This window comes from Vespa velutina, chromosome 20 (assembly GCF_912470025.1).
Source record: "Vespa velutina chromosome 20, iVesVel2.1, whole genome shotgun sequence".
Taxonomy (NCBI): Eukaryota; Metazoa; Arthropoda; class Insecta; order Hymenoptera; family Vespidae; genus Vespa; species Vespa velutina.
The window spans coordinates 1,204,184-1,224,183 of NC_062207.1; the positions used below are offsets into that span (position 1 = coordinate 1,204,184).

Sequence of the window (20,000 nt, forward strand, 5' to 3'; positions counted from 1 at the left end):
TTGGAAAAAAAAAAAAAAAAGAAAAGAATAATCGTATTTCAATTGGGGGCGGGAGGAGTGATATCCATTTCTATGTATCAGAATTGCAACATTGGTTTTCAATTTTTGTTTCTTCTTATTTTTTTTTTTTTTCTAACAAATAAATTAGCCTCAGTTGGGATTAAATCTTTGACGTGTTAGAAAGAAACAAAAAAGAAAAGAAAAAAGGAAGAAAAAGTTTTATTTTAGTTATTCCAAAACAAAATGGCGGACTTGCAAACAATCGAAAAAACATATATGTAATTGTAGATTTCGTTTAGTTTGAGATTTAATGTCAAAATTGTAACACAACAATAGCAACAAAAATTTTTGATATATATCCTAAACGTTTTGAAGGTCAATAAAATTTGAAAAAATTTGCTCAATTGTGCATGTGACTGACACCTGTTGAATTCGACAATGACGTTTTTGAAATCATTGTTTTAATTGGATCGAAAATTGATTATTCAAGATATGATGGATCAATTAATTGACGTTGCAAAGACACCTTCGTAAAATCGAAAAGGCAATTTAAATGAGTTATTTGGATTCTGTATTGAATATCGAATAAAAACAAAAAAAGAAAAAAAAAAAAAGAAAGTAACACATCAGCGATAAACAATTTGTACATCTTATTGACTAAACAACGAAAACGATCCTGTAAAAAATAGGACCCAATCAATACCTTTTTTCGAAACCAAATCAATTATAATTAAATTTAAAACCAATGTATGACAATGAAACCTGTGCCTTTTTTCTATTGTGCATTCAATGAGAGAGAGAGAGAGAGAGAGAGAGAGAGAGAGATATACCGTGAAATAAAATTCACTTTGAGCTGTTAAAATTGGTTAAAATGATTTTACCATTTGTTAATGTTTATTGTCAACAATTCGAACGGTTACGTAAACGAATTGGTGAAAAAACATGGAGGACCGTGGGTCTGATAAATAGAAAACGCGTCATACTGTAATACGATAATGTCGTGCAATGAAATAATCCAAGAAAAAGTATAAAGCAGTTTCGCTTTAAAAGAGAAGTTTTAATAACATACAACGTATTATCCGATATTACCCATTTGTATTTGTAATGTTACATTACGGTCAGAAGACTTTATAGATAGACGAATTGAAAATTATATTAAAATTATATTAATTCAAGTAAGAGACGGCTAAATATCGCTGGTTAATGATGATGAATATAATAAAAAGATATATTATATATATATATGATATATATATATATATAAATAATATAATATAAAAAAAAATATAGAAAGGTAAGAAAAAAAAATCGAATTGACAAAACATCTAATCTAAAAAGCTATAATATAATAATAATAATAATAATAATAATATATATTGTAATAACAATTATTATTATTACATTATATAATATATATACATATATATATATATATATCTATATATATATATATATACATACATAATAATTAATAATTTTAATTTTAATAAATCTATAATAATTATTATAAGATTTAATATAATTATTACTAATTTAATAAAAATATTATCATAATTATAGGATATTCTTATCTCGTATCTTTTAATATCAACATGCTATATACCATAAAGAAACAAAGACAAGGAAAAACATCAAAGCTGATTTAAAATCACAACAACAAAGGGACAAAATAATATTAACGGTCGAGTCAAAGCAACTCCAAAATGTAATCAGCTCATTATATAGTATATACGTGACTCTCTGTCTCTCTCTCTCTCTCTCTCTCTCTTCATTTAAAAATGAAACAAGGATCAACCTAATCGCTTTTAATTCAAATATTGTTATCTTCACGTTGGCATATAAGAACCACAGAGAAAGAAGAGAAAGGAGAGAGAGAGAGAGAGAAGAAAAGGGAGAGGGAGAGAGAAACATCGATTAAAATTTACTTAGAAAATTTTACCTTAGGCTGAGAATTACTATCCCATTCGGAATCCTCATATTCATCACCCAAATTATCAAATTTTCATTAGCAATGTCACCTAAATAACTTTCCTCGTCTTCGTTATTTCCATTCTTCAGATTATCAGCCAAATATGTGTCTAAAACATACATACATACACACACATAAATATATATATAAATACAGATATATATATATACATACATACATAAATGTGAACATACATATATATATATATATATATATATATATATATATATATATATAAGATATCTCAATATATAAGAACCTACCGAAATAAGGAAACTTATATAACAGTGGGATGAAAAGTGGGTGAGTAGGGAGGAAGAGAAGGATCGGGATGGGTAGGATAAAAAGGAGTCGAGAAGCGGTTTGTGAGAAATATTGTTTGAAACTTTGATCACCTTCGAGACCCATATATCTATCTTTCTCACTTATTTTCTCTCTCTCTCTCTCTCTCTCTCTTTCTTTTTCTTATTTTCCTTCTCTTTCTATCTTTTGACACGTAGGGTTTCATCGTTGAAAATGAAATTAGAAAATCAAAAGACCTTCCCGTGTTATGTTATCAGACGACAAAGAGAGAGAGAGAGAGAGAGAGAGAGAGAGAGAGAGAGAGAGAGAGAGAGAGAGAGAGAGAGAGAGAGAGAGAGAGAGAGAGAGAAAGAAAAAGAAGAAACGGAGATAGTGTGAGAAAAAAGATATATATATATATATATATCGTTAAATAACTAATATATATATATTTATATAACTTCGTTAATTCAACTTGTTAACTTTAAAAGTTTTGAGGCTTTTTCCGTCGATCGTTGAATATACTTTTTATGAAAGTGCGAGAGAGAGAAAGAGAAAGAGAGAGAGAGATAAAGAATAGATTGTAAGTCAATGATGTTAAAAGCCGAAATAATAATTTATAATATTCCTACGATGATCTTTGTTCTTATATATATATATATATATATATATATATATATATATATATATATATATCTTTCTCTTTCTCTTTTCGTATGTATTAGATCTTAGACAAATAGATAGAAGAGGAAGGAATATAACAATAAGTGAAATTTACCAGGATTTCGCGCGATTTCATGCTCCTGATTTCTCTCTAGGTCGTCATTGTTGATCTTAGGTGCTGCAGTATTATTACTTTCGAGGAAGCAAGTGAGTTCCTCGAGGGCATCCTTTAACTTTGTATTCTTCGTCTCGTTCCTTAGTCCCCAAATCCATGCCAGATTGCAGTCGCATATCAGTTTGTTTCCTGTAACAATGCGAGAAACACGAAATGAGGATTATCTCTTTTTATCTATCTTTCTTCTTTTCTTTTCTTTTTTCTTTTTTCTTTTTTCTTTTTTTTTTTCCTTTTCTCTCTCTTTTTATTAATTAAATATTCATTCGATTTGTTTGATGACGCATCGATAAGTATACGTATATCGTTCAATATTTTTCAAGATTTTATATTTGAATCAATTTCATTTGTATATTAAGATGTATCTAAATTAAGAACGATAGGATGTTTGATTTTTTATTTTAATATCATAATTTGTCACAATTTGTCGGGATTTCATGTGAAATTTTTTATAACTTTGTTATGCAAATTTTTTGATATATATATATATAATATAATTTAATACATTATTCATGGTATATTAAATTTATATATTATCATTATATTTATGCTTTATAAAATTTCGTATGAAAAAGAAATCATACTTGTCATTATAATTTATATAAATAAATTGAAAAAAATTTTATCGATTTTATTTGATCTTCTTTTTTTTTTTTTTTTGTTTTCGTAAATATTCGTAACGAACACAATATAAATACGCGCGTAATTTATTATTTGATTTATTTAATCTATCTCCCCATAATTTCTCTCATTCTTCATTTACTTAATATTTTTACTATCGAATAATTTATATCTAATATTTAGTCGGTGTCATTCGGTCGAAATAAAAAATTTATTCTATAGTAATAACAAAAAAAAAAAAAAAAAAGAAAAAAGAAAAAGATAAAAAAAAAAAAGAAAAACAAAAAGAAAAAAGGGCAAAAAAACACTCGTCCGATAAAATAAAGTACCAGGGAGAAATTTCAACTATCAAAGGTACTTACTTTAATTCATCTTTATCTTTGGCAAATATTTGAATTGACGGATTACAGTTTCATGAAATTGCAAATGAAATAAAGAAAAAAGAATAGAAAGGAAGAAAAAGAGAGGAGAGGAAAAAAAAAAGAAAATTACCGACGAACTTCGATATCCCGAGGAATTAAATTTTTCATTAGTTCAATTTCTCTTAATAAAAGTTTCATTGATCTTTAATTGGGGTTTCGATCATTACGAACAATTTATTTATCATTAATTAAAGAAGATTTATTATTATTAAATAAACGAACGGATAGATGGGAATGAATGAGTGAATGAGTTGGGTGGCTGGGTGAGGGATTGGCAGGTAAACAGGAGAAGAATAAGGAGAAAGAGGAGAAGGAGGAGGGGAAGGAGGGGGAGGAGGAGGAGGAGGAGGAGGAGGAGGAGGAGGAATAAGCGGCTTCGAATTTCTAACAAGGAACATTGTCGTCGTATTCATCGTTGTTGCTTATTTTTAATCTTTTTTTTCTTCCTTTACTTTTTCTTTTCTTTTCCTTTTTCTTCTTTTTTTTTTTTTTTTTTTCGAATCCTTCCTTATATTATTTTAATTTTTTTTTTTTTATTTTTCTTCTCACGCGCTTTTCATTTCGCCCATGTTCGAATATTCGACGTCGAACGATTTTTCCTTTAAAGTGCGAGAAGCTGATATGAAATTTTCATCCTGTTGTTCCGAACGCAATATACCGCCTCTTTTACGGGGGTGTATATATATATATATATATATATACATAAGGCTATTTATCGTGATATATAAAAAAAAAAAAAAAAAAAAAAAAAAAAAAAATTAAAAAAAGAGAAAAAGAAAGGGAGAGAAATGTACAAATATAAAAAAAAATATATATGTATATATATAAATAGATATAAGTGAGACAGAGAGAAAGGGAGAGAGAGAGAGAGAGAGAGAGAGAGAGAGAGAGATAATGGGGAAAGAATATAAAAGAGAGAGAGAGAGAGAGAAACTAGAAAAGGAATCAAATGGAGAATAGAATGATCTAATTGTTATATTTAAAGTATTATACTATATCCATAATATTTATAAATGAAGTGACATAATATATTTCGGATAAAATTTAATACAATGTAGATCTTTGAAATGATAATAAAATGAGATATAGAAAAAGATTTTTGGCTAATATTAAATTGTGATATTTCACAAAAGTTTATTACGTTTATTTGTCTAATAAAGAAACTAGTGAGTGAGAGACAGATAGAGAGAAAGAGAGAGAGTGAGAGAGAGAGAGAGAGAGAGACAGACAGAGAGACAGAGAGAATGTGTTTTCTTAGAATAAATGAAATTCGTTTACAATCCAAGAATGTATTTGATCGACGAAAGTATGAAACTACATGGCAGTTAATAACAAGGTCGTTTGTCTGCTACGGTTCAACGACAACTGACCAAACAATATCGTTCGGAGATGTTTATACGGGTGAGTAAATCTTCGGATAGAAGGGAAGAGAAGATTATCCAATGTCAATGAACTCTCTACATTTTTCATATACACGGTGGGACAATAACTTTGATCAATTTCAACGTCCTATTGTTTCCATTTAGATATATCGATAAAATTTCTTTTCTTTTTTTTTTTTTTTTTTTTTAAGAGAGAGGAGGAGGAGGGGAGAGTAGGGATGACTTAAGAAAGTCGTACGGTTATGATGATTATTTTTTTTTCTTTTTTAATATCATATCTTTCTCAAAATTTATAATAACAAAATTAGAAATATAATATAAATCGTCATATAAATTATATGGACTTTTTTGCGACTGTTCGTTTTATTTGTTCAAATACATATATATATATATATATATGTGTGTATGTATATGTACATGTATGGTATGTACATATGTATGTACATAAATCTTAAGAAATTGTTTCAAACGAAATTTTGCAAATTCAAACGACACATATGTAAGTACGTTTTTATCGGTTTTCGCATAAATCCTTTTTCCTTTTTTTCTCTTTCTTTCTTTCTTTCTTTTCTTTTTTTTTTTTCTTTTTCTTCTTTTTTTTTTTTTTTTTTCTTCGCCCGTTACCTTTACAAGGAGAAATCGCTTTTTGATGCGACCTTAAAAGCGAAGAAGATTTTCGCGTAAATCTTTCAGCATTGCCTTCAGGCTCGATTTTAGAAAAGAAATTTTCTCTCAACGCTCTCTATCGATCTATATATAGATATATATATATGTATATATATATACACATACATACATACTTATTGGTGTTTCTTATACATGGTGTTACCATATAATTTAAGCCATATAAAATAACTTCCCTTCTTTTCTAATGACATACATGTAATACATATATATATACATCTAAAGGACAAAAATTATTTTCCTTTTAAGAAAGTTGCAAATATTATCATCATTACTATTATTATTATTATTATTTTTTTTTTTTTTATTATTATATTAATATTATAGTATAACATTATCCGATCCCACCAAATTTCAGTCCGTAAACACCTTGTATATATATATATATATATATATATATATATATATATATATATATAAAGAAATAATTAAGATATACATAATTAAGAGAACAATTAACTATTGTTATTAGATTCAATTTCAATTCAATTTTGTTAAATTAGAGATTTAAATTATTTTAATCAATTATCGACAAATTTAAAACTATCGAATAAAATTGGACACCCTATATAAATTCTTGAATACCCTTAGATGGTAGATTTATCTCTCCTTTCCTCTCTCTCTCTCTCTCTCTCTCTTTTTCTCGTCAAATTCGTCTCACTTGAAATCCTCCAGGATTCGTCCTAGGTTATTCTTAATTTAAATGATATTTCTCTCTCTCTCTCTCTCTCTTTCTTTCTCTTTCTCTCTCTCTCTCTCTCTCTCTTTCTCTCTTGTATAAATGTGAATAATTTAGAAACGATAACGAAGAACGTGTAGACGTTGAGTTAGTAAGAAGGACGTCGACGGGCGTAACAACGTGGCTATTTTAATTAGTCGTTTAATAATATATTCCGGAGAGGTAGCTCCCTTGCAGTCGACCAATGACCCTTACCCTTATACCCTTATACCTTTATATCCCTTTCTCTTCGTTACACCCTTACCCTTACCTCCAACTTAACCCCACCCAAATCCCTACTCCAACCCTATCCTATCCCAGCCTGCATATTCCTCTTTCTCTATTCGTTTCTTCCTCACCCTTAAACATTTCACGTTTCCTCATAGTCATAGCTAAACGTAATATATGAGCGAATCTTATAATTAAGGATATTCAAGGGACATTGGACTTTCCTGGTTTCATAATAAAATTTACGTAAATCGACGATGATTGCAATAAAATTTTATTTTGACATTTTCTATAGTCATCTGAAAAATACAAGATTTTCTCTCATCTCTTTCTATTAGTTTTATATATATATCGTTGATTATTATATTTATATGTATCTGGTCGAATGCGTATGTTGTTAGAAATTTTCTATTTTTTTTGTTTTCTTTTTTCTTTTTTGTTTTAATTATACTTTTTTTTTTTTTTTTTTTTTTAATTTTAAATCATATATTATCAATAAAATTTAATTAATTTTTAAAGAAAAATTAAATTTTAAATGTTTTAATAAATTTTTTATTAAATAAAAATTAAAAATTTATTTATTATAAAAATATATTTATATATTAATTATTATTTATTAATTATTATTTATTTATTAATTATTATTTATATATAAATTTATTTTTTATACAAATATATATATATATATATATATATATATATATATGTACTATAAATTAACCTTATATATAAATTTTGTTTTATATATATATATATCACGATTTATATACATACAAACGAAAAAAATGTTTTATATGTATATAGATAACATAATATATATATATATATATATATATATATATATATATATAATTATATTATTATTAATTATCATAATTAAAATTATATAATTATATTATGTTATATATATAAAAAATATTTTTTTGTTTCTTGGCTCTGCTTTCGAGAAAATCGTGTTTAAAGATATTATATTTAAATTAAAATTTATGTAAACTTTATGACAATAATAATGCAACTATTTTTTCGCTATAATATTAGTATAATAATAATATTAATAATAATAATAATAATAATAATAATAATAATAATAATAATAATAATAATAATAATAATAATAATAATAATAATAATAATAAAAATATAAAAAGCAAAAATATCTGAAATTTATTTATAACATCCCGAGTGTTCGTTATCGAGCAAAATATTTCAATTAAGATGTATCATAGTTTTAATCATTATTCGAACAATAACAAAGACAACAAGAACGAGAACAACAACAACAACAACTTTTCGGATTTCCATAGAAAAACCTGTTATTTCGAATTGCGTTTAAATGTCGAGACAATTCGAGCCAATTCTTTCAGTGAAAGGATTACGGTCGTAACGACAGGATTACAATGCTTCTCCAAATGACTATTCGTCTTCTCATCCGTGTGCTTTTAACCCATACTAACACATACCATTCACCGTTCTCAATGTATTTATTTACATACCTAAACACTTATTGTACGTGGAATGTAAAAGCAAATACGATGTTCCTATATACATATATATATATATATATATATATATATATATATACATATAACATATGTATATACCTACGTATATACATATACACACATATATATATATATACAATATCTATATATATATATATGTGTGTGTGTGTGTGTGTGTAAATATGTAAAAATACGTATATGTATGTGTATGTGTGTATATATATATATATGTATATATATGTATACATAGTTACAGAGGATGCTACTATTCCACGCAAGGGTGACTCTAATTTTCTGGAAAATAAAGTACCGACCGAGCGATCTGATTACAGCTGGTAGCACTGCTTTGCATTCGTTTGTATTATATCTTTGTTTGTTTGTTTGTTTGTTTTTTTGTTTTTTCTTTGTTTTTTTGTTTTTTTTTTTATCTTTTTCTCTTCTTCTTTTGTATTTTCTTTTTTTGTTTTTCTTCTTTTTTCTTTTTCTCTCTCTCTCTCTAACGAAAAAGAAATAGAAAATCCTCGGGAAACGCGAATCGTACATATTACGATTTTGAGATTTCTTTTTTCTTTATAAAAAAACAAATGGAAATTTGTCGTAAATTTCGAGAGAGAGAGAGAGAGAGAGAGAGAGAGAGAGAGAAAGAAGAGATATATAAAAGAGGAAGGAAAATAAAAGGAAATGATTCTTTCTTCGGAGAATGAAATAAAGATAGTCGAATTTTTTCGTTGTTTGAAAGTTTCACAAAGTCAATCCTACGTAAATTAAATAAATTCGTATATTCGATTAAGAATAGTAAAGAAAAAAGAAAAAAAAAAAAAAAAAAAGAAAATTTTCTTCTTCGAATAATATTAAAGATTGAAACGATTTCGTCAATGATAATAAATCAATTAAATATAATTTCGATTAATCGATTTATAATTGGAAAATATATTTTCGTAAAGTGTTCATATCGACGAGGATCAAATAATAGTAATTAGAATTAAACGTGAAAATTTTCATTCAAATTATTTGAATTGAAAATTGGTATAGACTTGAGAAGGTTATTGAGAGTATTCAAGAAAAAAGAAAAAAAAAAAATTTAATCCATCCTTACATTTTTTGTTTTTTTTTCTTTTTTCTTTTTATGAAATTTTATTTATCGGAGAATATTCGTCGAGGATAATAATATTTGTCGAATGAAAATATTTTTGAAGAAGAAAAGAAAAGAAAAAAAAAAAAAGAGAGAGAGCAAAAAAAATCGATTTATTTCGTTTTCTTTTTTCCCTTTTGTTTTTTTTTTTTTTTTTTTTTTTCATTATTTGAACTTTCTACGTGTCGTACGTAACCTGCCACCACCACCCTTCCCCTCCCCTCCCCTCCGTCCCCCATAACATGAACAAGCACAATGTTTATTTTTCAGTTTAAATTCTTTCATGCATTTGGCGCTGTATTTCCTTTTTTTCTTTCTTGTCTGCTTTTTTTTTTTTTTCTTCCTTTTCTTTTATTTTCTTTCTATTTTTTCCCCCCCACCCTCCTTTAGTTTCCGTCAGCGTAGAAATGAAAGGTTGAACCGTAAAAGAACCGTAGAAAGTTTAGATTTCTTTTGTTTCTCTCTCTCATACGATATTCTTTCATACGTTCGGCATTATTCTCTTTTCATTTTTCTTCTATACTCCATATTTCTTACTCCATGTTTGTCTCTTTCTCTCTCTCTCTCTCTCTCTCTCTCTCTCTCTCTCTCTCTTTCTTTCCTTAAAGAATAGATTAAAAATTTTTATTTATCAGATCAATTATTTCTAACTGACACGTTGAAAACTTTTCATTATAAATCGCCGTTAGCAATTATCGATAATAATCAATATCGCAATTATATCAAATCTGTTCTATAGAATTATATTCAATTAAATCGATAAAGTTATTCCTTTTATTTTCAAGTATTGCAAATATTTTTTTTTATTTCATATATATATATATATATATATATATATATATATATATATTTCTTTTTCTTTTTTGAAATAAAAATTGTCTTTTTTTTTTTTTTTTTTTTCAAATAAAATAAATTGCCACGTCGAAGAAAATCCTTGAATTTTTCTCGATATACGAATTATTGTCAAATAATATGATTAGGTTAATGAAAGAAATCGTTAAAAAGTATAATTAAACCTTTGACAGTCGTGGGCGCATATATGCGCCCGACCAAGGGTATCAGCGGGGTGACATATAGGACGCATATATGCGCCCGACGAAGACTTCGATTGTTTACTATTGCCTCATGTCGATGTTATATGTCTCATATATCGAGGAAAATATGTTCTATGGTATAATGGATTAAGGTTCGATTAAATCACGATTATTATAAATAACGTGATAAGAAACTTTGATGATGCTTTTCTTTTTTCTTTTCGTATCTATCTACATTTTTCTTTTTCTTTTTCTTTCTTTCTTTTTTCTTTTTAACGGTATTCCATCTCACGCGAAGCGCTTCAATTTTTAGAACAACCACGCAGTCAAAGGGGTTAACGAAGAAAATTTATTTTCAAAAATCTAACATAAAAAGTAGAGCATAGATTAAGCCTTTTTCGGCAGTAAAATTTAACAAAAAGCAAACAGAAAAAATTCTAAAAGTGGAATTAATCGCTTTTACCTGCGTTACTCCGTATTTGGCACGTATGTGTTTATACGTACGTATGTATGAGTGAGAGAATGGATAGCGCGAAGCGTAGGAAAGAATGAGACAGAGAGACGTAGAGAGACGTAGAGAGAGAGAGAGAGAGAGAGAGAGAGAGAGAGAGAGAGAGAGAGAGAGATGCATGTGAACGAGGTGAAATAAACAAAAGATAAGCGTTAGAGGACCACGACGTCAACATAGAAAAACATCCCCTATATATGTACGTACATATGTGTCACAAATGTAACACACCCCACGTGAAACTTTTCATCGATTCGACCCCGTTATAAAACATTGTTCGTGTTAAAAAAAAAAAAAAAGAAAAAGAAAAAAAGGAAAAGAAAAAGATGCAAGATAAAAGCAATTTTGTGTATGAAAGTCATTATACTGCCATAAATAAATAGATTCGAATGATCGACCAAAAAAAAAGAAAGAAAGAGAAAAAAGAAAATTTCCCCTTTCGTACATGAAAGTGATAACGTCAGGATAAAATAAATAAATAAATAAATAAATAAATAAATAAATAAATTTGAAAAATCGATTAAAGAAAATAAAAATTCTTCCTTTATGATTAATGAATATTATGATGTCAATATGAAAAAAAAAAAAAAAAGAACTAATAAATTCGAATGATCGATAAATAAAAAAATTTGCCACATAAGAGATGCGATAAGAAAAAGAGAGAGAGAGAAAAAAAAAAGAAAAATAGAATAAATTTTTTGAATGAATTGATCGATCAGTCGTTATACATAAACAAATATATTCAAATAATCGATAACTACTAACATTTACGATTCAATACTCTCGAACTTATATACGTTATTCGATTTATGGACCACATTTGACGATACCGAAGGAAAACTCGAGTACGTACATAGTACATACATCATCCTTTCAATGTCCGCAATATTTGAAAATTTCGATTTGAATTGAATATTTAAACGAATTCATCGACAGATCGATATATATATACACAGACACATACATATCGATACGGGAAAATTATTTTCAAATGGTATTGACAGATCATAAGAAAATATTATTTTTAAGTTATTAAACTATTTATAAAATATATATATATATATATATATACATAATAAATATATATTTATATATATATTTATATATACATATATGTATATGTACAGATATTGTATATATTATATATCATTGCTCAATAATTTAATACTTTTTCGTAGATCATTTTTGAGAATATATTTTCCAGCATCCTGTTTATTTATGTATTCACTTTATCAAAGATACTTGTTATTTCCCATGAGAGATTTCTGTATCTCCCCCCATCTCTCTCTCTGTCTCTCTCTCTATTACTGTCTTGGTATACATATTTGATTATCATTATAATTTTCAATATTTCAAAGATTAAAATGTTTTATATTTTTACAAGTTTTCATTTCTCTGTAAAAGGAAGAAAAGAGAGAGAGAGAGAGAGAGAGAGAGAGAGAGAGGGAGAGAGAGAGGCAGAAAAAATAAAATGAGTATATATATACATATTTAGGTATACATAATTTGTTCGATAAATAATGTCTGAATTTTTAATAACAAATATTAATTATTGATTTCAGATTAATGTTATAGAAAAGAAAGAAAAATAAAAAAAAGAGGAAAAGAAATATTCTTAGAAATCAATGTGTATATTAATTATAGAAAAAAAAAAAAAAGAAAAAAAAATGAGAGAAAAAGAAAAGAAAACGAACTTTTAAAAGATTATTCTTAAAACAAAAACAAAAAAGAAAAAAAATACGTACATTAACTAAAATAAAAAAAAGTCAGTTATCCATTTCGTACAATGTACCAGAATAGATTTAAAAAAAAAAAAGAAAAAAAAAAAAAAAAAAAAAAAAAAAAAAACAAAGGAGAATATTTTTCATTTCTTTTCTTTTTTTTTCTCCGTTTTTTTTTTTTTTTTTTTTTATGGACGTCTTTTCCTTTCTTTAAATTCCTCTTCTCTCTCTCTCTCTCTCTCTCTCTCTGTTCTCATCCCTCGTCCACATCCCAATTTCAACAGTGTTCAAATATTCTTTGTCGTTCAGCTTAACCCCACGATAATACTCTATGCACATGCATATTATACGAAGGGAATATAATTACATCGATAATCTTCTATCTTTCTTCTTTTGACATTGAATTTAATTATTATACACAGTTCCAAAAATTAATTTCAATTTGTGCAATTGAAAGATGCCCTTAATACGTCAGATACCTTCAACGGCTGTCATTTATCGCGGAATGAATAATTTTGATTTACAAAAAAGAAAAAAAAAGAAAAAAAAAAGAAAGGAAAAGATACTACCGTATATTCTTCGAAATTTCGAAAATAAATTTTTTTGTTTGTAATTCCGTCGTTAAAAAAAAAAAAAAAAAAAAAAAAAAAAAAGGAAAAAAGATACAGAAAAAAAAAAAGAAGAAAGAAAAAAAAGAACAGGAAAACAGGAAGAAAAGTTCATGAAATCATACAATGGACAAATTCCTTTAATCGAGGTCAAAGTTGATTTGGGATGTTTTACACTCCATTAGGCACTATTCGGGATTAAAAATATATTATTTATTTTTTTCAACGAATTCTACTATTTTTTTCTCTTCTAACGGACTTTTAATTTTCCTAATATCGATTCTCTCTCTCTCTCTCTCTCTCTCTCTCCCTCTCTCTTACACACACATACACACACACACAGAATCTTTTTGTTTTCCATCTATTCTTTTTATACTTTACTACCGTCCATTAACCTTTTTCGTAAAATACGTTTTTCCTACCATTCAATTGCTCGGTTACTCCCTTTAAATCTTTTTTTTTCCTCTTCTTTTCTTTTTTCTCCCCCCCCCCCCCACCCTTCTATTTTTCTTTCTCTTTTTTCCTCCACCTTCTCTTTTTCTCCCTCCTTTCACAGACATTTTTCAATTTTCCTTCCGATAAACATCGCGTAAAATAACGTCTTTAATTTCGATCGAGACTTTGATTATCCTCCGTTCGAGCAGTTCTTATTTTTCTACGGAGGAAAATATAATGTTTGTTGTAAAGAGAAAAAAGAAGGAAACGAGAAGAACAAAGAAAAAAAAAACAAAACAAAAGAAAACAAAAAAGAAATAAATAAATAAAAGAAAGAGAAAAAAGAGGAACAAAGGAAAGAAAATAAAAAGAAACGGGAAAGACCTCATTCACAATTTGTTTAACGATTAACTATGATGAAAACATAATTGAAAATGTAATGTTTATTGTAAAAGAAAAAACAGAAGAAAAAGAAAAAGAAGAAAGAACAAGAAAAAGGAAAAAGACAAAGATAAGAAAAAACAAATAAAAAAGATATGAAAAATCTCATTCTCAATTTGTACGATAAACTATGATGAAAATATAATTGAAAATGTAATGTTTATAGTAAAAGAAAAAACAGAAGAAAAGAAAAAAAGAAAGAACAAGAAAAAAAGAAAAAGAAGAAAGAACAAAAAAAAGGAAAAAGACAAAGATAAGAAAAAAAAAAATAAAAAAATAAAAAAAAGAAAAAAAAAAATATAAAGAATCTCATTCTCAATTTGCACGATAAACTATAATGAAAATATAATTGAAAATATAATGTTTATTGTAAAAGAAAACAAAAGAAAACAAAAAAAAAAAAAGAAAAAAAGAAAGTACAAGAAAAAGGAAAAAGACAAAGATAAGAAAAAAAAAAGAAAAAAAAAAAAAAGAAAAAAAAAAAAAAAAAAAAAAAAAAAAAAAAAAAAAAAAAAGAAAAGAATATAAAAAATCATATTCCTCAATATATATACTCAATCGAATTGAGTACTACGTGAGAAATTGAATACTTCATGAGTTGTTGAATCATCGTATAGCAGTGCGTGTACAAGTGAGTTAAAATTCTTACGTGTGTACGTTCGTGCGAACACGTGTACGTGTATATGTCCTATACGTGTGCGTATCTTTTCGACGAAACGCTATCCACCTGTTATTATTCTTCACGCCACCAAAGTTTTTTTTTTGTTCGTTGCAAAAACGCATTGTACATATTGTACTCTTCTCGTCCTTTCCGGCCAATTTCGTATAAACGGCGAACGTTCTAGTTTCTCTCTTCACCAAAAATGGTCTCTTTCTATATATATATATATATATATATATATATATATATATATATATATATATATATATATATATATATATATATAGAATATATATAGAATATATCTTTCTCTCTATCTCTCTTTCTCTGTCTTTCTCTCTTTCTCTGTCTTTCTCTCTCTCTCTCTCTCTCTCTCTCTGTTTCTCTTTCACTTCCATTTGTTGCAGATACATCCTCTCGACGACCTGACAACATTGGTGGTATCGACAAAACGATCGCAACTTCATTCAACTCTCGACCATCTCTCTCTTTCTCTCTCCCTCTCTCTCTCTCTCGCTGTCTTTTTTTTGTTTCGGGGGTTCTTTTTATTTTTTTTTCTTTTTCCTTTTCTTTTTATTTTTGTTTCGTTTTGATAGCGGTGGTTCTTTCTTTATTTCTTTTTATCTCTCTTTCTCTCTCTCTCTCTCTCTCTCTCTCTCTCTCACTCTTTTTCTCTCTCCATGTTTGTCTCTCCACGTTTAAAAAAAAATGCACAAGTATATATATATATATATATATATATATATATATATATATACATACGATTGAGCATCCACTGAACGAATTGTTGCTATCAGAATAGTTCTTCGACATAAATATATATATATATATATGTGTGTGTGTGTGTGTGTGTGTGTGCATGTATGTATATATGTACGTGTATATGTATAGGTACATACGTACATATATACATACAGGGTGACCCATCCAATGGGAATAGGCTTTATCTGCTAAACGGTTAAAAATAGATAAAAATGTTATAGGTTGATGTTAAATGGTATCGGATGATATAATATTATGCACTTACATTATACATTGGTGCATCAGAAAAATACAATTGCATTTTTCTTTTATTTATTTTTCTTTTCTTTTTTTATTTTTTTTTTTATTTCTTTTGAACGGGAACATACCCTTGATCGCTCCGATTGATACAGCTTTTTCTTTCTTTATACTCCATATGAAAGTATTAACTTATTTCTGCTCTAAATTTGGAAATATTAATTTTGTAATTTTTTTTCCTCATTTATTGAATCATCTTTTATTATTATTATTATAATTATAATAATAATTACTATTATTATTATTGTTATAGCTTATTTAATAATTATACCGTATAATTTTTGATTTGTATTATATCATTTTGAATAGGAAAATAAGCTTGGAAAATCCATTGAAGATATTTCATCGGAACCACTTGTAATACATACACACACACATATATATATATATATATATATATATATATATACATACATACATATATATCATATATATCATGGATTTTAAGGCTTATTCTCGATTTCAAATCGCATCGTCCGTTTTCGAATTTGCTATTCATACAAGAAGCTCATATATCTGGCATTTATACGATCACTGAAGATTCTGAAGATTTACTCTTAAATATATTTTAATGACGTATAAAAAGTTTATGATACGAGATTTTCGTACATCATTATTTTCAATAATATCAATTTTTAATAGATATAAAGTTAAATAAAACAAATTAACTCTCGTTATACGTTTATATTTAATATTGAACTTTCCCTTTACAAACGATGATATATTGAAAATAAATAAATCAACGATCAGTATAGATAATAATGATTAATAATATATCACTGAGGATTAAATAAATATGTCCCTATTGTTGTAAAATCACAAACGTTTGTATTTGTTTGTTATAGTACTATATACGGGAAACATTTTAATGTTTATCGTCGAAATGTTTTAGATTTAAATTATGTCCAATACGTTAAACATTTTCCATACTTAATTAGACTCTAATGAAGCGATAATTAAAATCATACACAAGTAAACAATCATATACACACACATACACACACACACACACACACACACATTCGGTACATGTGTATCGAATCGAACGATTTGAGAATGCAGTGAATAATTTGAAAATTTATAATCGTATCGGAATATATAAGATAATAAGAAAAAAATCGATTAAACGAGTTAAACGATTTATGAATTATAATAATACAAAGGATTAAAAAAAAAAAAAAAAAAAAATAAATAAATAAATAAAAATAAAAAAGAACGTGACACCACAATTTTATTATTGCGAAATTAAATCTGCATATAAAAATGTACGATGGGTGGACGCGATTAATAATCTTACATCGATTATTTACATAATTAATGATTTGTCAATGAAAAATCATATTTCAGATAAATAGTCGAATTAAAGAATTACGACGTGATGCGGAGAGGGGGGGGGGGGAACAAAAGGAAGGGGAGGATGATAGTTCAATGCGATTAGCTTTTTTTCTCTTTTTCTTTTTTTTTTTTTTTCTTTTTCTTTCGCAAAAGTACAATATATTATGTAAAAAATGAAAGATTGTTTCTTGTTTATTATATATATATATATATATATTTTTTTTTTATACCGATTAAAGAAAAAAATCTCGTATATAATTTTCGTCACAACTTATTGGCCAATCGAATATAAAAAAAAAAATTAAAATTAGAAAAAAGAAAAATCAAAAAAAAAAAAAAAAAAAAAAAAAAAAAGAAAAAAAAAGCCAAAATCCTAAAGATATTCATTATAAACAAAAAACAAAAAAAAAAAACAAGGAAAAAGGAACAGAGAAAAAAATTGCATCCGTTAATTTTTCAAATATCCTTTCTTCCTCACTCTTACTTTTTTCAATTTAAAAATAAATTATAACGTCAGTTAATTATCAAACTTTATTTTATAGTTCATCATTCTTCTTTTATTTTCTTTCGTTTTTTTTTTTTGTTTTGTTTTGTTTTGTTTTGTTTGTTTTCTTCTTTTTCGATAAATCACGTACGAGATAAACTAATACGAATAATAATCGCTAAAGTTTGTTATTCCCCTTATACTCTTTGGTCGAGTGAATCGTGTCGGTCGTTTATAGACGTTGTACACAAGCTTAGAATTTCAAATCACCAAAACCGACGTCGATTCTATTGTACAAGTTGAAGAGTTACGAGCTATTACTGCTATTACCTTACGAGATATATATTCCGTTTTGAAAGGGAATCAGAGTACTATTTAAATGCCAATTCACGTTACGCTTCTATGATTTTCTATACACAGAGAGAGAGAGAGAGAGAGAGAGAGAGAGAGAGAGAGAGAGAGAGAGAGAGAGACAGAGTATTTTGAGATACAAAGTAACGTTAGACGTCATGAGTATATGATAGTCTGAATAGTGTATCCTTTGACCGAGTATACGCACACATACACAAACATATTCGTAAATATATATATATACATATATATACACAGAATGGGTTAATAAATTTGACCTTCTGAAATATCTTCATTAGTTAAAATAATATGGAAAAAGTATAATATATATATATATATATATATATATATATATATATATATATATATATATATAAAACTTGGATGACACTGAAAGAGGAAATAACGTGATTATTAATATTATTATTATTATTATTATTATAAATATTTAAGTATGTATTTAATATTAGGGGGACCGGAAAGTAATGACGCTTTCTTAAATTATATTCAAACGAATAAATTTTTAACAAGTTTTTATTTTTAATCACAATTAAATATCGACATGCCCAGAAACGACATTACTTTCCGGTCCCCCTAATATATATATATATATATATATATATATATATATATATATGTATATATTTTATCACGTTTACTTCGTCTAATAGAATTTTTACGTAATTAGAAATTTTACGTAAAAACATTATCATCATCATTATTATCGAGAGAGAAAGAGGAAGAGGGAGATAGGGAGAAAGAGGAAGAGAGAGAGAGAGAGAGAGAGAGAGATGGAGGTATAGAGAGAAAGAGAGAAAGAGACCGCAGGCTTCTTGAAGCTGCTATATTCCATGGAGATGCGGGATTAATTTCTAGGATAACGAGGATTTAACAGGAGCCAAAAGTTTTCAAAGTTTCAAAGTTCGGAAAGTGCCGCGTGGTCGCGAATGAGCGCGCGCGCGCTCATACAAGAGAAAGACAGAGAGAGAGAGAGAGAGAGAGAGAGAGAGAGAAGAAATTGCCGCAGTCACGTGCAGTCACCGCGAGTTAGGTCATCGTCGTTGGTTACCACCAACGTCGAAGGTTAAATGACGAGCTGATAGTATCGATGAAGAGTAAGTGTGAGTGGTGATTGGTAAATAGCAAAGAGTTAAAAAAAAAAACGTGTTTCGTTGAGATCAGAGTTACGTTTGACTTTGCAATTTTTTTCAATTAATCAAAAGAAAATCTTCAACGCGATAGAATCCAAAGTTGAATTCCCCTTTTTCTCGTTCCGTCACTTTTCTCTTACGCACTATCGTCGTACTACCAACCCTCCACTCCTAACAGCCTATCTACGTCTTCACTCACCTTCATTCTCTCCTTTACTATCCTCCTTTTCCTCTCCCTCACCCTCCGCCATACTACACCACCCAACATCAGTAATCAGCTCTACTTCTCCTTTCCAGATCTTTTCTTTCAATTCCCTGTTTTTCTCTGATCTTTCAAATAGGTGGTGATCTTTTGCTTGATTCAAACGTCAAGAGAAAGAGACAGACAGACAGACAGAGAGACAGAGAGAGAGAGAGAGAGAGAGAGGGGAGAATCC

At 27.4% G+C, this 20,000-nt stretch overlaps 1 long non-coding RNA gene across 1 annotated transcript in view; it reads right to left on the reverse strand.

Annotated features, from left to right (window-relative positions):
- Window positions 1–1,997: 1,997 nt before the first annotated feature.
- The window catches only part of LOC124956076, a 50,288-nt gene continuing 32,285 nt past the window's right edge, over window positions 1,998–20,000 (reverse strand). Inside the window, exons 2-3 of the long non-coding RNA XR_007103073.1 lie at window positions 3,030–3,218; window positions 1,998–2,078 (exon numbers count right to left, since the gene is read on the reverse strand). This is a non-coding gene — a long non-coding RNA (uncharacterized LOC124956076). The remainder of the gene's footprint in view (window positions 2,079–3,029; window positions 3,219–20,000) is intronic.